The following is a 22,412-nucleotide window of genomic DNA, read 5'->3' on the forward strand; positions in this document are numbered from 1 at the left end:
ACACACATTATCTCTTTCTTTCCTCATGTTACTAAATGAAAAGTGTTTTCTTGTCATAAGAAAATCTCCTGATCTGTGCTGTGAATCCCATCTCTTCCAACTTTCTCAGGAATCTCCTCCTCTGGATTATATCCATTGTCTATTATATAACTTCAAACTCTCCTTTTTTGCAAGACCTTGTTTATTATCATTTAAAAATACTATTGTCTCTCCTATCTTAAAAAACAAACAAAAAATCTAAATTTTACTAGACTACAAATCTCCAACTAAAATCTTATCTATTCTCCCAGCTATATATAGCTTCAGTTTACTTCCTCTTGCTATTAAGTTCTCAATCCACTCCAATCTGGTTTCTATTTTTACCACCTAAATTCTAGCACTCTGTCACCAGTGGCCTGCATGTTGCCAAGTCAATGAAACTGTTCATATCTATCTTATCTGAACTCTCAGCTTCCTTTGTACATAGGTTGCCACACCTCCCTCTAGTAAGTCTCTTCTCTCGTTTTCCATCTTTCCTTGTCCATATACTCTGTTTATTTTTCTTCTGACTCATTGTAAGACCATTTTGCTTACTTCTCCTCTATTCAACCTTTATGTGTAGACCATCCTTAGGACTCGGTCTTGGGCCCTCTTCCATTCTGTCCCAAAGTTATCTCATATCTACTGCCATATCTTCAAACACCATATATAGGCAATTGTTTTCAAATCATATCTCCAACCCAGACTGCTCTTCTGAGTTACAGAGTCATAGACCCAAATGTTTATACTATTTCCATTTGGGACACATGAATACATTATAAGATTCTCAAACACAACCTGCCCACAAATAAACTTATTATCTCTAATGATCTTGCCCCCAAACTGCATACCCTATCATGATAAATGGTACCAACATCCTCCCAGGCGCTCCGGCCAGAAACCTGTGAGCCATCCTTAACATTTCCCTTTCTTCAATGATTCTCCTCCAGCTCCACTCCCCAAAATCAATCACAAATCCAGTAAACATTGCCTCCTAAATCCATCTGCTTTCCAGTTTAGGTCACCATCATCTCTCACCTGGACTACTCGAATTACTCTCTAACTAGATTCCTCTAATCTATTTTTCCTTGATCCAACCCCATTTTTCACATAGCAGTAAGAGCAACCACTTTAAATGTAAATCTGATCAAATCATTCCTTTACTAAAACCATTTTATGGCTTCCCAGTACTAAGTGTGAAATCCAAAATCCTTCTTTGTTTTTCCTGAACAAACAAGCTCTTATTTTTGCTTCTAGACATTATACATGCCAGGAATGCTGGTTTTTTTCCAGACCGTGCATAGCTAACTCTTACTCATCTTCCAGGTATGAGCTTAATTACTATTTTCTTAAGAAAATCTCTCCTGATTAAGTTAGAAATAGATTCCCTATTTACTTTTATACCGCCTTGTAATTTTCAATTTTAGGTCTTTTCATCATAGTAATTAAATCCTACTTGTGTGATTATCTAGTAGGAAGACCCTACCTAGATAATGTAAACTCCATGAGGGTAGAGACTGTGTATAATGTGTTCATTAACGTATTCTCAATGGCAAGCAGAGGGGAGTGGTATGTACTCAATACATTTGTTGGATTCATAAACTGAGCTTTATATATTTCTGCTTTTAGACCTATATTGACTTATTGTTATGTTCACAGACATATATGACTTTATGACTAAATATTTATGTTTTAATTATAAGTATTTAATTATGATAATTATTTGTGATAAATTTATACTTCCAAAGTATTTAATATAAAAAAGGATATATTTCTACAAACTAAAAGAAGTTCTGGATTTTTCTATAAAACTAATTTTCGGGACAGAATTTCATTGTTCTTAAAGACTGCTGTCCAAGCAATCGTCATGTATTTTTTTAAAAAAGAAAAAAAGTCAAAAATTGACTAATTCAGTAAAATTGGTATATTGCCCATAGAGGTTCAAAATATATTAGAATAACATCTCTCACTTTTTTGAGACATTTTCTAAGTTGAATGAAATTTTAATTCCCAATCTAGAGCTCTTAGATTAAATAAGAAAAGGAGTTAAAGAGTGATACTCCCAAAATTTTCTCTAGTAAAATTCTAATATAAAGACTTAAAGGCCAGCCTGTGTCCCTGAAGTCCATGAAAAATAGAAGTGGGAAGAGAATGATTAACTTGGAAAGAGAGAATACAGGGAATGCCCTTGCCAAAAAGGAAAAATGTTGATGAGGATTTGAATTCTGAGAAAGTCCAAATTCTCAAGAGTTCTGATCTATTGACATAAGAATATTGGGCAGACAGAAGTGAGAGGAAGAAGTAATTAGAGCATATTTTTCAATCTTGGCACTTTTGACATTTGACTCTGGGTAACCCTTTGTTGCAGGGGGCTGTCCTATGCATTGTAGGATATTTAGCAGCATCTTTGATCTCTACCCAATGGATACCAATGGTGCTCCCCCAACCAAAAATAATTACACTTGAAAATGTCTTTAGACATTAACAAATGTTCCCTGGGAGAAAAAATTTCCAGTGAATTAGAAAGAGTCAAATGGATTGGCCAATTCAAAAAAGCACCAAAAGTCACAGTTTTCCTATCATTCACTGGTTTATTGACTCATACATTCACTAATTCATTAGACAAGACATAGCACTAGACACTGCATTCCAAAGATGACTATAGCACAGTGTCTCATAAGAGCTGAAAATCCACTAAAAGACAAAGGCTGTTGTCTTAGAATTACCATGGATTTGCAATTATGTGAGGTATTCAGTTACATAGGTTTCAATGCAAAGAAAATTACCCAAGAAAGGTCCTAATCTTGCTTGAAATGCACAGTACGCTTGATTATGGTAAACAGAGAATTAGCACTCAACATCCAATTCAGCTTCCTAGAGCACCCTCCTGACTTGCACCAGTGGAGAGCAAAAACTACTTTTCCCAGAATCCCTTGCTGCTAAGCTTTCTGGTGTAGATTTGCTCAGTCCTTTGCATTAGCTTGAATCCGATAAGTGAGGAAGACCCCACCTTCCTGCCACTTGCTGTTCAGAGACTCTGGGTTTTCCCTGAATGTGTTTTAGTATCAGTCTCAAGCTCTGTGGAGGTTTAGAGGTAGGTGCAGTAGGTATAGAGTTGGCTTCTTGACTCCTAAATGACAACTATGGCACTGTGTTCTTGAACTTAACAGGTCAGCAGTGAGCTCTTAATTCCACTTTCTGACTCAGAGAAGCAGCAGCACTTCTGGTAGGCCAGGTAGCAATATTATTCTGGAACTTATTCTGAAAGATTCAGCCATAAGCCTTTAGCACTTTGATGGATATATATGGGACCGATTCCTTGAATTATAGCTCACCCTGCTTAAAATATCTAGAATGAGTTCTGTTTCTTTGCAAATTGAAGCTTGCAACTCTATACAACAAACTGTACTAGCTACCAAATCTATCACATACTCTGATCACACACCCCTAGTACAAAAACAGATAATAGATTCCTAAGTTAAGCACCAGATGAAGAATCTGGCTTCCATTCAGGGGCCATGCTGCAAGGAAAATGTGTTTGCTTTTGTTTATGTGTTGTTGGATTGATACAAGGAAAAATATAAGTTTGCACTGTAAGTACAGTGCCAGAGATAAACACAGGGTGCAATATGGAGATGGTACATAGTCAGGGAAGATTTTCTAGAAAAGTGATATCTGAGCTGAGTCTTAAAGTATGACTATGAGTGTGCCAGAAAAAGGATGGGAAAAAGGACAGAGGATGTGCATTTGGTATAAAAAGTTGAGAAAGCACAATATATTTATGGAGCTGGAAATTGTTCAAGGTTGCTAGATTGTACAAGGAAAGGTAAGAGTGTTGAAAGATCCGTTGGAAAACAGAGACAAGATCATGAAGTGGGGGGGCAATATAACTTCAATGTTTTCTTGAGTCTAAGAGGCCACTGACAACAAGACATGCTATCTACTTTATAAGAGCTTTTAAGGGAAAAAAATGGAAACATTACACTAAATGTATTCATTTCTTTTAAAACTAAACTCTTTTTGATACCTAAATCACAATTTGCATCTAAACCTTCTTGACAATATTTGTCTATGAGAATCTAGGGGGTCTAGAGATCCTTTTAAATCACTTTTGATCATTTGGAGGTTGGTCATATTAAGCTTTTCACTGGTGCCAGTGGTCTTGATTTTTTAAAAGATTAACAGTAAATTTCAACACATATCAAATTATATTAGGATTTCCTCTTCTGTATTTCCTATTTGGTTAAACTCAGAGTTTTGTTTTTTCATTATTAAATTACATATTACTATAGACCAAATAACTTCTCCTAAAAGTTAGCCAAAATCTTTTGACAGGTCAATATTCCATAATGAAATAATGGTCCCTGTTTAAATGAATTAATCTCACCAACTTTTCCTATTGAAAAGCCTGTCATCTGTTCCAAGAGATTTGGCAAGATCAACACCTTTTAATTCTATCACCCACTATATATGACAATCTTTTATGTACAGAACTTATTTTCATTTCAGTGCCGCATCATAAAGACATTATTTTGCAGACATTATAAGCAAAGAATTGGGGCTCCAAATTTAAGGTTAAATTCAACCACTTGTTATTAGCACAAGAAAAGCTCAACTGAGAAACAACAGAATGAAGAGATATCATGATGCATCATTTAGTTCACACATATTCAGGAAATGACAACAGTCACAATTCTGCAACTCTCTCTTCTGTCTGGAAACCTGTAAGATATTTTAATTGCAACAGCTTTCCTGTCTTAAGAAGTGGTAAAAGTAAGGGCAAAAACATATTTCAAGCAAATTGAGGCCTGAAACAAAGTCCAGTGCATACAACAGGAAAACTTCTCCTTTTTCCCGTGGACCAGGGGATGTGGGATGTGGCAAGGCTGAGCAAGAAAGTTGATTTTAGATGAGAAGTGAGAGTGGAAAAGAGGAAAAGAAAATAGAAGTCTTTGCTTTGACAGAAGGAATGCTTTTATTGAAAAGATGGAAAGAAGGAAGGAAGGAAGGAAGGAAGGTAGGAAGGGAGAGAGGGAGAAAAGGAGGGAGAGAGGTTAGGAGGGAAAGAAGGAGGAAGGATGAAAAAGAAAGAAAAAAGGGAAAAAAGGGAAGGAAGAAGGCAGATGACTCACTACCATAAGGAGAGACACTCAAATACATAAATAATCTGTGGTTCCTTTAATCTCTAAAATATGCCGAATCTTCCTTTCAACCTTTCAAACTACCATCCTGCTAAGTAGTGGCAGCAATTTATACTTGTTGATTTTTCTGGTTTATACTATCTGCATTTGTTTTAAATGTTTAATCTATGAGAATTTCATTTTCCTATCCAACTGCTTTAAAAATCTCCTTTGGATGACTCAGTTTTATATCTTTCAGATTTCTGCTATTCCTCCTTCTCATCCCTAAAATGATATCTAGAATATAGAATATGGGAAGTATGTGGCTCATGTAATCTACAGATAACAGAGGCAGAAAGGTCCTCTGATCTTTGCTCTACTCTCTGCCTCCAAAACAAATCCTTTATCCACCACTTGACCATGTGGCCTTCTGGTATTTGTGGCTTATGTTGGGACATTGATGTAACTCACATGCTGGTCTGTACTGTGGTAAAGATCCAATATCCCTCCCTGGGTGATTCAGTCCCATCTTTACCCTCTCTATTGTTACAGATCACACACACACACCTGGCTCTGTCCACCCTTTAGCCCTTGTCTCAAGCACCCCACCCCCTCCTCCACAATGATACCCCTCCCATACACTTGCAAACTCTCCAGCCAGCCTCACAGGGAATTCTGGGTTCCCCTTTGAGGATAGGAGAAAATATCTAGATCCCAGTTATAACTGGAATTTCTTCATCCCCTCCAAACTTTGCTGAGCTTTTGAGTGTATTTTGATGCCATCACTCACAGCTTGGTGTGGGACAGTCTATAAGGCATCTCCTTCCTGAGTTCTGCATGTGAAGAAAGGCCACGAGGTAGTTGATATTTCCTCAACTTCCTAACACACCAGAGCTATACTGTCCAAGCCAACACCTAGAGAGGGATGATGGTAATTCACCACCTGCCAGTCTTACTCTCCATCTCCATCCTCCCTTCTCGTAATCTCTTGAACCCAGTAAAAGCTTTTTCTTTTCAATTACAGTTGGCATTCAATATAATTGTATATTAGTTCAGGAGTAGGGCATAATGGTTAGTCATTTCTATAATTTACAAAGTGATCCCCCAATAAGTCTAGTACCCACCTGGCACTATAGTTATTACAACATTATTGACTATATTCCCTATGCTGTACTTTACATCCCTGTGACTATTTTGTAACTGCCTATTTGTACTTCTTAACCTCTTTACCCAACCCCCTTAACCTCTTTCCATCTGGCAACCATTAGTTTGTTTTCTGTGTCTGTGAGTCTGTTCTGTTCTGTTTGTTTTGCTTTTTAGATTCCACATATAAGTGAAATTATATGATATTTGTCTTTCTCTTTCTGACTTATTTCACTTAGCATAATACTCTCTAGGTCCATCCATGCTGTTGTAAATGGCAAGATTTCATTCTTTTTATGGCCAAGTAATATTCCATTGTATATGTACCACATCTTGTTTATCCAATAGTCTATTGATGGGCATTTAGGTTGCTTCCATATCTCAGCTATGGCAAATAATGCTGCAGTGAAGATAAGAATGCATTTATCTTTCCAAATTAGTGTTTGGAATTCTTTAGATAAATACCCAGAAGTGGAATATCTGAATCATAAGGTAGTTCTATTTTTAATTTTTGAGGAATCTCCACACTGTTTTCGACAGTACCAATTTACAATCTCGCCAGCAATGTATGAGGGTTCCCTTTTTTCCACATCCTCATCAACACTTGTTTGTTGATTTATTGATGATAGCCATTCTGACAGGTGTGAGATGATTTCTCATTGTGGTTTTAATTTGCCCAGTAAAAGCTTTTCAAGCCCTCTGAATCATATATTTGTAGTAGTTAGGAGAACACTAGTTACTGTAACAAATATATCTTGTAATATTTAAGACAACATAACAAAAGTTTATATCTCACTCACAGTGTCACAGTTCCATTCATGTGATCCTGTCAGACCCCTTTCTATGTGGTCATACAGTGACGAAGTTTCTTTCATCATGCATATTTTATCTTTTCTTAGTCCTTGAAGGATCCTACATATAAGGTTGCTAGGAAACATATAAGGTTGTGGCAATGACACAAATCACTTTCACTTGTGTACCATTGGCTAGAACTCAGCAACACAGCTATACCTGAATGCCAGGGAAGCTGAGAACTATAATCCAGATACATATCTAGTAGGAATAGTAAACTCTGGGAGAATGACAATAAGCTGTATGATATAGGTCACAGGAAAAGGAAAATTTTTTTACACAATAGGAGAGACACTAAATTCTGAGTCCTCCAGGCTCAGTTTTTTATTTACTGAAGGACTTTTTATAATCCTTTTATACAAAGGCTGATCTTCTAATATACTATCTTGCTTAAAGTCTTATTTTGAATTTTAGAAGCTGATAGTAACCCTTTTTTCTTTGTAGTTCTGATGTAATACATGTAATCCTGCACATTAAACAGCCCTTGAAGCAAATAGATATTTCCAAGTACACCAAATGGCAAAAGATTAAAGCATATTAATACTTTGAAAATAGTCCTTTTTACATAAAATTATTGTAGTACTAAATGCTGTTTTTGAAACTTCCAAAGATGTCCAAAGAAACTGAAAAACTGAACTTATGCCTGAAGGAGGCCAGCAGTCTGCTCTCGTGTACCACATAAAAAACTGATGTCCAGAGGCTGAAATCCCTAGCCCCTAGGCCAGCTCAGTGCTAATAAACCTATCCTCCTGTCTATCAACCTTTGGCCTCAGCAAGACCACTCTAACCTTTAATCTCAGAGTGGTCCTTGCAGGATTCGTTAAGGTCTCAGATTTTATCCCAAAGCCTATGTGAAGAGTAGCATAAATAGATTTGCATTTTTGAGAATATTGGAGAATATAGGCAGAGTCCTATACAGAGTTTATGGTACTGATCCATACAAGGAAATATGAGGGTCAGAATTCTACAAATGCAAGATATAAATTAGAAGGTCAAATGAACAGGAGGACAGGAGAGACCACAAGGAGGATTGCCAGATTTCTAATCTGAAAGAATAGGAGAATGTTGACATTCTTTAAGATACAGGAGGAAATTTGGGAGTGGGGAAAGATAGTAAGCTCACTCATGGATTTTCTGACTTTGAAATTGTGTTACTTCGAAAAGAGATGTTCATTTGGCACCTTGATATGTAGACCTGGAGCTCAGGAAGAGGTCTAGTCTAGTGGACTAGATTTGAGAATCTTTACAATATTAATGGCAGTTAATGTCACGAGAGTGAATGAGCTCATTTCCCCAAAATTGTGTAAAATCAAAAGAGAAGAAGAATGAAAGGGGACCTAAGGAACACCAACATTTAAATAATCTGCAGAGAAAAAGGAGCAAACAATGGTAGAAAGAAACATCCAGAGAAGTAAGACAGTAGAGGGGGAAAAAAGAAGAATCAAATGACATTTTTTCAAGTAAGATAGCTACTTCAATTAAAAAAAAAAAATACAAACAGGACTATGGGCTATATATTATGTAACTGCTTATGAAATGTTGGGCACTTTGAGCTATTTCCATTCACAGTTTCTATTCCACCAACTTGATCTAAGTTTTCAAAGACTCAATTTTCTTCTATAAATGGTGAAAACCAGGGGAAAGAGGGAAATTTATTTATACTGTGTAGTTGCACAAAGGTTGGATTTGACTAAAGGCTTGCACAAGGATGGGCGATAACACTCCTGGATAGTCAGCCAGCAAGGGAAATCCTCATTAGGCTCCAATAGGAAAGGCAACTAGCAGAGCCCCTACAATGGAGACACAGGCTCTACTCTCAGGAAGCCCTTGGACATCTGACAACTTCTCACAGTGCTCCTGCTCTAAGACAGCATTTACGTCTGGCTGGATTAGCCTTTTCAGACTCAACCATCTTCTTCTCATCCTAATACCCTCTCTTCTATTTCCTCAGTCTCTCTCCATCTTCAATACAGGTTTGGGGGATGTTTTTCCTTTGTGGAGTCATGGGAAGGAGGTCTTGTTTTCATTGTGATGGTTCCCCAAGGTATTATAGGGTTTTTTAGACCAAAACAGGAAGACACTTTTGGTTTCTCTTTCTCACCTTGTCACATTCTTCCAATGTGTTAATGAGCTCAAAGAACCTAACTGCTTGAATTAGGGGGAAAGGAGGTGTCAAAAGAAAAGTAAAACATTCTATCAGTGGTAAAATATTTACTGTATAGAATATTAGGCTGACAAGCACACACACACGCACACAGAAAAATAAGCTGGTGCTATAGTCTGAATGTTTGTGTCCCCCCAAAATTCAAATGCCTGAATCCTAATGTAAATGGTGTTAGAAGGCGGGGCCTTTGGGAGGTGCTTAGGACATGTGGGTAGAGTTCTCATGAATGGGATTCATGCTCTCATAAAAAAGATCCCACAGAGCTCCCTATCCCTTTCTACCACTTGAGGATACAATGAGAAGTCTCAGACCATTGAGAATTCTCTCCCAACCATGTGGCCCCCTGGTTCTTGGACTAGCCTCCAGAATTATGAGCAATACATTTCTGCTGTTTATAAGCTACACAGTCTGCTATTTTGTTACAGCATCCTGAACAGATTAAGACAGCTGGGTAGTATTAAAAAGGTGACTTTTGGACATAGTGCACTAAGACTATTATTTATTTAAAAAGATAAACAGCAATGGCCAATAAACAGAGGTATAAAACAGGCTCTTCTCCTCCCTCTGAAGGAGCAGTCAAGAGAAACAGACAGGGACAATGAGTATTACATTCGTGTTGAGGTCGATTTTTCCAGGGCCTAAATCCCCTTTTACCCCCTAAATAAATTTGCTACTTTGGGTTGGACATTGACTTTTTCTGAGGTTCATACCGTTTGGAATACAAAAGATTTATAAAATAATCAAGAATCAGGTCACAGATGTAAATGTTTTGTCAGTCAGAATTGACCAATTTCATATCATTAGTTTCAACAAATGCGGCTATTGGTTAATCCATTGCACCTTTTTCCCAGTCTCAGGTTTGAGTAGAATCATTAGACAAGCCACAGGCCCAGAATTTTAAAAAGTGAACATAGTACTTAACACCAATATCTCTGGCTCTGACCTCATTCCTCACCATATCCCAAAGTGTTAGACTTATTATGAGGAGAGATTGGAAAGTGATCCAATTTCTTACATATAATCTGCTTATATTTCAAATCTTGCCTTCCGACTTTAATCATAGGGTTTTGGCCAATGTTCTTTTACCCATAGCACTCCTTTATATTTCAAGAAAAAAAATTATAAATAATATTTTTTACCACAGTGAAAATATTCAAAAATATAGAAATGGGGGTGATATAAACTTCTAATATAATTTCTTAATTAGAAGCAACTTTGGTGTAATGGTTAAGAACATTCACTCTGGGTCCAGGTTGTCTGTGCTAAAATCACAAGGTCACTAGATATGTGACCTTGGGCATATCCTCTCTGTGCCTTGATCTCCTCATTTGAAAATTCAGAAATAATCCCTGCCTCATACTACTTTTAAAATACTAAAGCTCTTAGAACACAGCTTGCCACATATTAAGCACTCTATAAATGTTATCTATTGACTATTGCTTTACACTCTTCAATTACAAGCACATTTTCAGCTTGTTACCTTAACTTTTTATCTTATCATTTTCTTTAATGCCCATCATTGTGCCAAAGATAATAGTAATTAAAAATGATAATGCAAATGATAATGAAATCACAAGAGGTCAAAAGAGAGAACTCAGATTTTTGGTCCAGAGTGTCTTGGACACTCTGAAAGACTATTATTGGAGAATGTGACCTTGACCTTGACAAGTTACCAGAGGAAAATAAATTCAATGTTTGTAAAGAAAAGCACCAGCTCTTAATAACCAATTTGACTCACATTGTAATCAGTTCAAACATTATTGTATAACATAGTTTGTCCCAAAAACATTCATTTCAGTGACTACAGTAAGATATAATTTGTCATAAGACATATTATGTTAATGTATTTTCATACTAAGATAGGACATTTAACCAATTAATAAAACCAATTCAATAAGAAATTCACTACAATAACAATAAAAGAATTAGTCTTAGACTGGTATCATTAAATCTTTTTTTTTTTTTTTTAAGTTTTTGACAGTGTCAGCTGGGAGCAAAAATGGACTTTACAATTTAGTCAAGGTTAGAGATTATGGTCAGGGTGCTGCTTTAATGGAATTTTTTATTATAAATGAGAAAGAATATAGGATTTTTAACACAGAGGAATAACTACTCCGACACTTAGGCCCAAAAGGCTAAAGAGAAATATCCTTAATATTAACCCAACATGGTGACCTCATTATGCCTTAGTTACTGTAATCCTTAGCCATTAGCTGAGATATAGATTTTTTTACATGAGGGTATTGTTCTCTCTGTGAAAGAAATGCCTTCAGAAACATTTCAAATAATTTATTATAAAGGCTTTCTGGTAAGGCTGGGGGGTAGTGGTGAGAATGTGGAGGTAGGGAGAATGCTATTTTTGAAGACTCTAAAATGACTTTTTTGATACTGACTATGGTATAAAATAACCTCATTTGAACTTGGAATTTCCAAGACTTCTTATAGAAACAGTACTAACTTCTCTCTTGAAGAATTCTGTATTCAAATAAAAAGATCAAGGAAGCTGTTGGGTGAAGTCAAGTTACTATGATAAGCAGCAATATAGCTGTTCATGTATGTGTCTGTCTGTCTGTCTGTATGTATGTATGTATATGTGTAAGTATGTGTATGTGTGTGTATGTATGTGTATAAATATATGTGTGTGTACGTGTATGTACATGCTCTTGGGAGCCAACTAGATCTACCCTTCATGACTCAGGTACACATTTTGTCAGCTGCAAAGGAGATTGGCTGAAGAAGACTGCTCACAGCTCAGGTGTCTCTAGCAACTGCCATCAGGGAAAGGGAAATGAATCAGTCAAGTTTATACCTGTGGGGCAGTCCACATTCAGTGACTAATCGATGTGGGTGTAAAAAGGCTAGGCCTTTTTGCATCAATTCGGAACAACTCTAAAAAACCATCCCAGCTCCAGAGTGCCCTATGATATTAGCTGAAGCCTTTGTCACATCTACATTCCTTCCCTCATTTCCTCACAGCAATTGTTCTGTAGAGAATGCCCCAGTAAATTTCCTGAACACAAATCTTCATCTCAGAGTCTGTTTTTCAGGGAACCCATACTAAAACATTAAACATTTATTATTTAGCATTACTTTTAGCAAAGGGTTGGTTTACTGATTTATAGATGTTGAAGGGAGATAAAGGCGGCATGAATTCTTGACTTTAGCCATAGTATCTGTTGATATAGAACAAGTAAGGAACTAAGATGGTGGTTTATTATTTTGCCAGCCTGATAACTTGCATGTTTTATTTCAGTGAAAATTCCCAGACAATTGTCTAAATCATTTTTTTAAAAAGAGGGTGGGTGGGCGACATTCAGGCCAGTTGTACCCAACATTTCTCCAACAACCTCATTATCACCATCTTTCAGAAACAGTATGTTAGTATTGTGTGATACTTTGAGATTAGGTTTTAAAACAAGACCAGGCAGATAAGGTCTGCAAGGAAGGACTGTGGAGATGACAAAATAGTGTATCTTTTCAATACAGTAATGAACAATATGTGGTACTTTTGATAAGCAGTGGGTGACAGAGACATCCAGGAAGATGTAATCAGGGCATGTCAACCATTGTGTCTCCCTTGAAAGAAGGCACAACTTAGAGATCCAAGGAGGTTGCAGTTGACATCAAAGAGATCTAGAAGGAACACAGTCATGGAACTGAGGTTTAGAGCTAAGGTTCCAATATGATACATGTGGGAAAGGTCTGGGCTCATGTTTGGTGGGAGATTAAGTATCTAAAAAGAAGTCACCATTTGACTCTCATATTCCTCAATATTTTGATTTCCCACTACTTCATCAATGTATTTTCATCATAGTAATAATCACCTTTTTAAAAAATATATTGACACTTTCTAATTTTTACAGAATGTTCTCATGGGAAGAAACCTGCTTCCATTGCTGCAAATCCAGCTTCTCCAAGGTTAGAACCTGAGCATAGTTTGGCAGCCTGGACTCCAACAAGGCGGATCCTGGTTGCCAAAACTTAGGCATAAATATAAATAGCAAGATTGAATAGACCCTTGGTCGAGTTCTTTTGTATAAGAAAAGGATTAATTGTTTCATTTCAGAGCCTTAGGCGGGACTGAACCCACAGCTGGGGACAAGAAAATCCCAGCTACTGAGAGAAGAAATATGTGAGGAGGGCAAGCCAGAAAAATTACTGTAAAAGGACAGAGGCCAAGATCTAGGCTAGTCAAGCAATTGACAAGTATTATGGGAAGAGTGGTTATTTGGAGAAAAAAAAGAAAATCACTATTGCAGAAGAACCTTGAAAAACCTTCTGAGAAGAAAGAAACTCTAGGTACAGAGGAAATGGTAATATATAAATTCCACTTGTTGTTTTTGAAAAAAAATTTGGCCTAAGGTCATACAGAGAAGGCATATCCTCCTTGTACAATGTGAACCCCTGAAGGCTTTCCCTAACGGGTCAGAGTATATTCTCTACATTTATTCTCCAGTTTGAGAATTAAGCTCATTAGTTTTTTTCCCCTGTGGTTCTGATAAAACTCTGAATTCTATTCAACCCAATAAACATTGGTCTAACTACATCTAAAGGGATTAACTCAGAATATAATGATGGTAACTTATATGTGTCTTATACTTAATAAAACTTGATCATACATGATCTCCCGTGAAGAATGTCATGTACCATTATCATGATTTTATAGATGTAATAATTGAAGCTTAAGTAATATTTTGAGAGACATCTTACCAGGAGGTATCAGATTTAGGACAGAAGCTGGGGTGGATATCTGGACTACTAAATTAAATCTCACCATATCATTCTATAGAACCTGTCTACATCTATAACACATAGAGTCAGATACTCTTTGAATACTCAACAAATGTTAATTAAAGGAACTTTCTGTGATTAGCATGGCTTACGTGTGACATGACATTTTCTGCCACCTAGTGGTTTTCTAAACCTAAGCATGTGAAATCACCTTTTGGGGCTCAGGTTCTAATTGTAAAATAGTTTAGAGTGGATATTTTTAAAGATTTTTTTTTTTCAGGTATAAAACCTAACGTGTTTCTTCCCAGTAAACAATGCATAAACCTTCACCATCTGGTATTCTGTGGAGGGAGGGAGGAAGGAAAGGAGTGTGTGTGTGTGTGTGTGTGTGTGTGTGTGTGTGTGTGTGTGTGTGTGTGTGTGTGTTGGCACAAAAGATTTTCCACATTAATTATATCCAAAGGGTTGAAACTGATGTTTATTAAGGTATATTTGATGGTTCAAAACTTGCTTATACTTCTTATATTCCTAGTTTTTCTTTTTTCCTTTGAATCTTCTCATTTGTATAAGAAATACCTACTTAATTGATGATTTTCTAGTCCCAGTTAATTGAAGAGTAACTTACATGACTCTACTAGTAATCGATCATTCACTAATACTTATACAAATTGTGAGACAGATTTTAAGGAAACATTAAAATATATTTAGATTTGCATTTACAAGTCCAATGGTGTCATAAATGCAATTACTCTTCATAATTACAATTTCATATGTACGTATATAAATACTTGAAACATAAAACACTTGGTTCATGAGTTTTACACTTTCAGCCTTCTTTTGCATATACACACAGAGCTTTTGTGCAATATTTACGTGACCTTTGAGTCATCCCCACTTATTTTTTTGCCAAGACTATTGAGTGGCTCTGACTGTCCTAAATTCTTTCTCTGGTATGTTACAAATACAGCCCACAAACTTTAGAAATATGCCTACTGCCCAAAAGACTCAGATGATGTTCTACAAAACCTATAAATGGAGATTAATAAGTTATCTCAGTTATGTGAAGTATCTAAAATTCCAAAGCAATTCAGCTCTATATCCAGACTAGACCATTTGTCTTCATTAAGAAGCAGAGATACACTGGGAGTCAATTGCCTGAATCTCCTTATTTGTGATAGAGTATCTTGTCTGAGAATCATGAATCCTTACCTTTGCAAGAGATTTCAGAGTATTGTTGAAAATATAGCTTAAGCCACAGTAAATTGTTTCAGTTTAATTGTTGCTTTGTCTCTTTTGATGAAAGTTTGTTCATTCTAACAAAACACTTAAAAGAGTCAAGGAAAAAAATAATAAGTTAAGGTAAGGAGATGGTCCTAATGGTATCTTGGACTGAGTTCCTGTTAACCGAGGAATTAGGATTGCCTTTTTGCTTACTAATTACTGAGTATGTGAGGTTGCACCACTCAGACTGATTTTTATGTCATTGTATTTTCATATGCTTTATTAGTCTTGATGTATACACATTTGTTTTTAATCAGTTTTTTTCTTCTTTTGGCTTGCTCTTTTCCAGCTATGATCTAGCATTATTTCATGTTATTTTCATAGATTCTTAGATCTAATATTTTTAATCCTGAAGTCTTGGATATTTATAAAGAAATTTTTACTAAAAATAATACGTTAGTCTATGGTTGAAATTTTTCTTTCATGTTATATTTCTTTAATTATTTACTCTGAGAGCTTGCTCATGAATTACTGGCATTCTATTTTAATTTGTGCTCATTGTTGTTTCATAATCTAATTTTTATTTTGCTTTTACATAGCTGTCTTTGTTTCTTCTATTGACCTTTTTCCATAGTTTCTATAATTAATAAACAATGTCTAAAATTTACAACAGAATAAAACTAAATGAAAGAAAGATCGGGACCATATATACTCTGCTGTGAAAAGTTAAATAATGATGTAGCCTTCTTTAGTAGAATAATTATAGTATAAAGTAATAGTCTGTCAACACAAAGGATAAAAATAGTCAATTTATAAGTTCAAATGATAATTTTCCTAGGACTCACATTATAAGGTCATAAAATATTAAAATAAGTCTTTTAAGGTCTTTCTGAAAACTAAAATTAGTATATAATTTAATCACTCATTTATAGTCATTCGAACAAATTTAAAAGCTCAACAAATATGAGACAGAAATAGCTGGCTTTTATAGTGTCACAAAGATAGAATTATTTTCCCGCTTTACTTAGTCACTACTGAAATGAATTTCTCTATTATATCATAAACTGGGCCAAGACACCCATTATGGTACATATATGAATGAGATGCCTTCTTAAATTAATTCTCCTACAAAGAATACCTCAGAAAGTTGTGGGAAATCAAAACATTTTATAAATATAAAACAACTGACTAGAGATTTAATCTTTCAAGCAATATATAACTTACAGAAATTAGCCCCAGGAGGATATTTTTCTGACTAAAATATTTCAAGACATTTTTTGATTGAAGAAATCATGGTATTAGAAGTTACCACATTTTTTAAAAAATAGATAATAGAGACAACTGCGATATTTATTTAGAAAAAAATATCATTTCCATATAGTTCTGGAAAATGAACTGTGAGATGCTGTTGGGCAAATGAACTTCTTAAGAGTTTACATGAATCTAAAAGGCAAATAAATACTCCCAACTGTTTTGGAAATATGGTTCTCAAAATATTTTTCCATAATTTCTATTTCTTGTCTGTAAGAAATAGACATTTCTTTTTGCTGTAGGAGTCTAGCAAACAGAATGAGACATGGTTTTAGCCATATTGAGCCTTTAATTAAGATCTCATGGAAATCTGAACACAGGGGGCTGTTGACGTAAAAATTCCATGTATCTTCCCATCTCCCCATTTGCATACTCTGGATCTCACCTCGTTTACTCTCCTTAGTTGGTAATTCCCCCAATGTATGTATACATATAACTCGACCCATCCCCCACCCTCCAAGAGGTGAGCCCCTTTCAGAACTCCAAGGTCTAATCCCCGATAAGTGGAGTAAATGGATCTAAATTTTACTTTCTAAAGTTATTTTGACATAATCATGGACTTGCAAGCTGCTGTGGCCTATGCATAAAAAAAAAAAAACGTATAATTTATCACCGCACCAGGTTATTTGTGAAGAAATAAAAGAGCTCAATATAGTTACTGGATTAGTTAACTATTGCTGGTGCAACAAATTCCTACAAACTTAGTGACTGAAAACAACACATATATACTGCTTATAGTTCCAGAGGTCTCAAGTCCAAAATTGGTCTCACTGGGCTAAATTCAAGGCATTGCCAGGGCCGGCTCTTTGTAGACACTCTGAGGGTTGAATCTGTTCTCTTGCCCTTTTTATCTTCTAAAAGCTGTGTGCATTGCTTGAGACATGGCTCCTTCCTGCATCACTCCTACCTCATGCTGTATCATCATACCTACTGCTACTAACTCTGACACTGCTGCCTCCCTTACAGAAGTACTCTTGTGATTACATTGGGCCCATCTAGATAATCCAAGATAATATCCCCATCTCAAGATCCTTAACATAATCACATCTTTCAAATCTCTTTTACCATTTAATGTAACAAACTCCCAGGTTCTGAGGATTAGGACGTAGACAACTTTGAGGGGCATTATTTGGCCTACCACAGTTACCATAGCCAAAAGTATAAATTGAGATTATCCCAAGAAAACTGGGACACTGGGCTACTCTTCCTAATGAGAGTTTAGAGATAGAATAGACAGCACTGAACATCTATTACCATCTTCCCTCTGTGTTCTTGCAATTGCCATTACCAAGTCCTGATATGCTCTCCCTTTCCCCAACCACAATCCCATCTCTGTTGTTTAAAATAATTCTTATTGTTCAAGGCCTATTCTGAAAGCCACCTCTGCCATGAAAACTACCAAGCTCAGAGTAATCTCTCCCTTCCCTGCTCCTTTTTCAGCCATTCCTACTGCACTTGTCACCATCTACCCAATTTAATATAAACATATTTGTAAATGCATCTTTTATCCCCTATTAGAAGTAAGTTCTTGATGGTAAGGACCATACTTCAGGCCAAAAGATAGCTGCAAGCATTCAGCAACTGCAACAGAAACATGTCCTCAATCATATCCAGGCCTAGGTTAGTGCAGCCCCTCCAAGCCAAATTCCCATCAGCTAACTAGGCAACCAACCAAATATATGAGTCCCTTGACACAAAGAAGAAGTGCTTTCTACACACTCAAGAGAAGAACATTTCACCAGAAACTTCCTTCAGACTTGGTTAAAGCCTACATTTTGATGGAACTGGGTCTACTGGCCAACATAATTTTTACTAGCAGGATGCCGCCACCAACTCTGCCTATCTTGGTTATTCACTGCTGAAACAAACATACTTCTGATAGTGTTTATTTATAAATTTGCTTTCAGATGGACACCAACAATCAAAACTCATTAGACCTGGGGTTTTTGTTGGTCTGTTTTTGATTTTTAATGTAAGAAGATGATAACATTGAGATCTTTCTTATCAAGGGTAAAGATACAAGCTGCTAGAATTCCGCTTAGTTATTTCTCTTGAAACTATAGGTGATGGTAGAGTGGAATCTACAAGAAGTTATGTTTATTTGGTAGACCCCAATCAAGGAAATTTATATACTGAAATAACCAAAAATAGCCCTTGGTATGTTTGCTTCACCAGATACCCTACAGCACAGACTCCCAATACTTTTAGCCAGATTTAATGTATCAGAAACTGGGAAAGCAATAAACATTGCAGAATGACTTATTAGCAAAGGACTTTGGAAGTCATTTAGACTACTTTTTTTTCTTTCCATTATTAGTCATTCCTAGGCTCATTCACAACCCAGGGAAAGAAAGGCCGAAAATAGCCACCAAACCAAGCCTATTATGAAGCAGCTGTCTTTGGTGCATAAAGGCAAGCAGACAGTTGGACAACCAAGCGCAAAGAGTAAACAGAGGCTATATCGAAACAGCAATCATGTTAATCATCAAATTGTTAGCAAATGTGTCGCACTTAGTATTTTCAAAGCATTGTATCATCATTAATTAATGAGCGATGATTACTATTGCAGTAATGTATAAAACTGTGTGTGAGATTTGAAAAGAAAGAAGTCATTTCATAGAGTATACTTAAAAAGTGAGGTTTCTTTTCTTTCTGTTCTTATTTTTTAGTCTGTTTATTTGTTTCCCACTAAATAGGCTGTACCATGTTCTCTATCACTTTTCTGTCTTAGTTTATACTGTTCCTTCTACCGGGAGCATTCTTTCCCCAGATAACTCCTGTCCATCTATTAGCTATCACTTAAACATCATTTTCTCCTAGAGATAATTCTCCAGCCCCGCTAAGCTATTTTAGGGACTCCTGTAGTCTACTACCATACAGACTTTCGCTCTCTATTTAATTGCTCTTTTTATTTTCTGAAACTCATGCTGGACTGTCGGTTCTGTAAAAGCAGAGACCTCATATGTCCTGTTTACCTAGCACGGTTCCTTAGCACAATGATTGGCATGGGGTAGTCACCCAATAACTGTTTCTCAGATAAATAGAAGAATCTCCCATGTGAGAGAACTATTTTTGCTAATATGAGTTCTCACTCTATAAGAACCTGCTCAGAATTCTAGATGCTTTATCTCATTTAATGCTCACCATGTTCCTTTGAGGTAGGTATCATGTAGGAAAGTGAAGTGACAGAGAGTAAGTCATTTTGACCATGATCACACTGCCAGTATGTGGTGAAACTGAGGTTGAATAACAGGTTTCCTGATTCCAAACCTCCATTTCTTTGAAGAAGAAGATAATAGTTTGCCCCTGAAATCTAGGAACTGCTCTGACACTCGCAGCTAGGTCTCAGTGTCATCACAAACTGGACTGAATTCAGCATCCAGACCATGCTTTCCTCCTTTTCCACATAAACAATTTCACAGAACATCAACATCAAACAAGGCCACTCTGAGGCCATGACAGAAAGAGATAAAACAAGGCCATTTCATTATTTTGTCTAAGCACAGACCAAAATATGGTCACTGAGAAAAACTCACAAAATACCAAACAGCCCTCTCTCCTGGATAATAAAGTTTCTGCTACTTCTTTGCCAAATACAGCTTTATCCTTTCCATTTCCACAGTTAAGATTTATCGAGCTATCCAATCAGAATGGCCCGTACTTCTTGATAGCCTCCATCTAGAGTGAATCTCTGCTTCCTTAGACCCTCCTCCTCAAAATCACCTATCGAAACCCCCAATCCTGTACTATCCCTTGTTTAAACATCCTCTTACTGAAACGTGCCACTGTTCCCATGGTGCATGTTTCTCCCTTGCTGCAATGAGTAATAAACCCAACTTATTCAACTACAAGTGTATTCCTGGTGGTCTCTGGCTGGAGGGCAGTGACAGTGAGTTATGCAAGACCATCCACTGAGCTGGAGAAAGAAAATGCTGGAATTTTGATTTAAAAATTTTTGTTTAAAAGAATAAGAAAAATAATCCTAATCAATATTTAACCTAATCAATATAAACCTAGCTCTCTTCTTTCATTCCTCCCTCTGTGAGATGGCCACATGACAAATAAGGTCTACAAAATAACTGGAGAGTTACAAAAGGACAAATATGATATGATTCCACTTATATAAGATAACCAGAGGAGTTAAAACCATGGAAGCATAAAATAAAATGGTGATTGCCTGGCACTGGGTGGGAGGAGGAAATGGGGAGTCATTGTTCGATGAGTGTAGAGTTTCAGTTTTACAAAATGGAAAAGTTCTAGAGATCTGTTCTACAATAATTTCATAAATATACTCAACACCACTGAATTGCACATTTTAAATGATTAAGACAGTACTATTTTTTTTTTTACCACTAATTAAAAAAAAAAAAAACTACAGGCAAGTACGAGGTTATTCAGAAGATTTGTATTGGCAGCCATAGTCTTTCTCCTCTTGGACACTGCAACATACTGCTGTGACTTAGGTTCAGTTAAGTGAATTTATAGATTATATTAGCTTAAATAGAATACAACAATACTTTGTAATGATATAGAAAATATTCAAGGAAACCTTTGTCCTAAACATAATAGTGGTTCTCAATCCTGAATACATGTGAGAACGACCTAGGATATTTTTTGAAAAACTGCACCATCCAAGTCCCCCTGCCCCATGTTAATTAAATATTAATCTCCAGTGGTGGACCCTAGAAACTATTTTGTTTGCTTGTTTCTGATTTATTTGTTTTTTGATGCCCAAGTGATTCTAATATGTAGCCAAGGGTTGAGAGCCATTGAAAATTGAGGTTCCTTAGTTATCTCATGACCAAGAACTCTCACTTGAGAGTTCTTAAACTTAAGGACATGTTACACATTGTTCTTTTACAACTGACAAGTGCTCCTAATTTACTGATCTCTTCTGTAATAAAAAAATTGCTATGAATAGTATGTTACTTAGTAGATTTTTTAAAAATACATAAATTTTATCTTTCCTTTTGAGGGAAAAGTAATGAGGAAAATAATTACTCTTTTTCGAAAGAAATTCGTGCTATAGAGAAGGCATTTTGAAAATGTGTGGTTGGAGATGTTCCCATCATTTTGTTGCTAAAAAAGTAGTCATCATAGGTGTACAATCAAAAACTTGGAAACAAGTTTCTATGCTCTTTAGAAAGAGTTCCAGCTCTCGGCCTTAGCGCCATTTTCTTAGAAACCTCCTCACCACGAGAGCCGAGTGGAGGAAGAAGCGAATGAGCAGGCTGAAGCGCAAAAGAAGAAAGATGAGGCAGAGGTCCAAGTAATCTTGCTAGCTTGCGCGTTGATGGAAGCCATAGCAGAAATAAGAAAAGCCGGAGCCCAGGGACACTGATATAAATTGTTGGACTGTATGCCTGCTTTCTAGAACTTCTCAATGGATCTAGAGCAAAGTTCCTTATGGTCCTTTGCTCTGGACCTGTGACATTCTGGACTAGTTCTGTTTTCAGTTGTGGCTGAATGTAACGTGTACATAAAATGACCTCTTACGCTGTCTTAGCTGAAGAGAAAAATTAAAAAATAATAATAAAATAAAGAGTTCCAATAAATTTTGGGCCCAGTGTTAAAAAATATAAAACCCTCATTTTAATTTGTAAGAACTGGTTGTCATGACGGAAGATAGTAATTTACTACACAAATTTCAACTAAAACTTGGTGAATTGAATTGAAAAATTGGTGTCTGAATTAAAATTTTTTAGCCAATGATATTTTTTCTTTTTAATCTGCATCTGTGTGAGTTTTTTTCCTCAGGAAGACAGGATTAAGACAAAATACAGAACCAGAATTTTGAATTGCTTTTTAAAAAAATGCTAAAAAATTTCTTTTTTAAAATGATGAAGTATATT

General features: G+C 36.1%; 2 long non-coding RNA genes across 2 annotated transcripts in view; one reads left to right on the forward strand and one right to left on the reverse strand.

Moving 5' to 3' along the window:
* The window catches only part of LOC120598173 (uncharacterized), a 135,629-nt gene extending 118,509 nt beyond the window's left edge, over window positions 1–17,120 (reverse strand). Inside the window, exon 1 of the long non-coding RNA XR_005651529.1 lies at window positions 15,238–17,120. This is a non-coding gene — a long non-coding RNA (uncharacterized LOC120598173). The remainder of the gene's footprint in view (window positions 1–15,237) is intronic.
* Window positions 726–22,046, forward strand: LOC120598175 (uncharacterized). Its single transcript, XR_005651530.1, has 3 exons — window positions 726–736; window positions 10,149–10,154; window positions 21,961–22,046. It is a non-coding gene; the product is annotated as an uncharacterized LOC120598175 (long non-coding RNA).
* Window positions 22,047–22,412: the final 366 nt, after the last annotated feature.

The sequence above is a fragment of the Pteropus medius genome, unplaced genomic scaffold, assembly GCF_902729225.1.
Source record: "Pteropus medius unplaced genomic scaffold, Ma_sr-lr_union100, whole genome shotgun sequence".
Taxonomy (NCBI): domain Eukaryota; kingdom Metazoa; phylum Chordata; class Mammalia; order Chiroptera; family Pteropodidae; genus Pteropus; species Pteropus medius.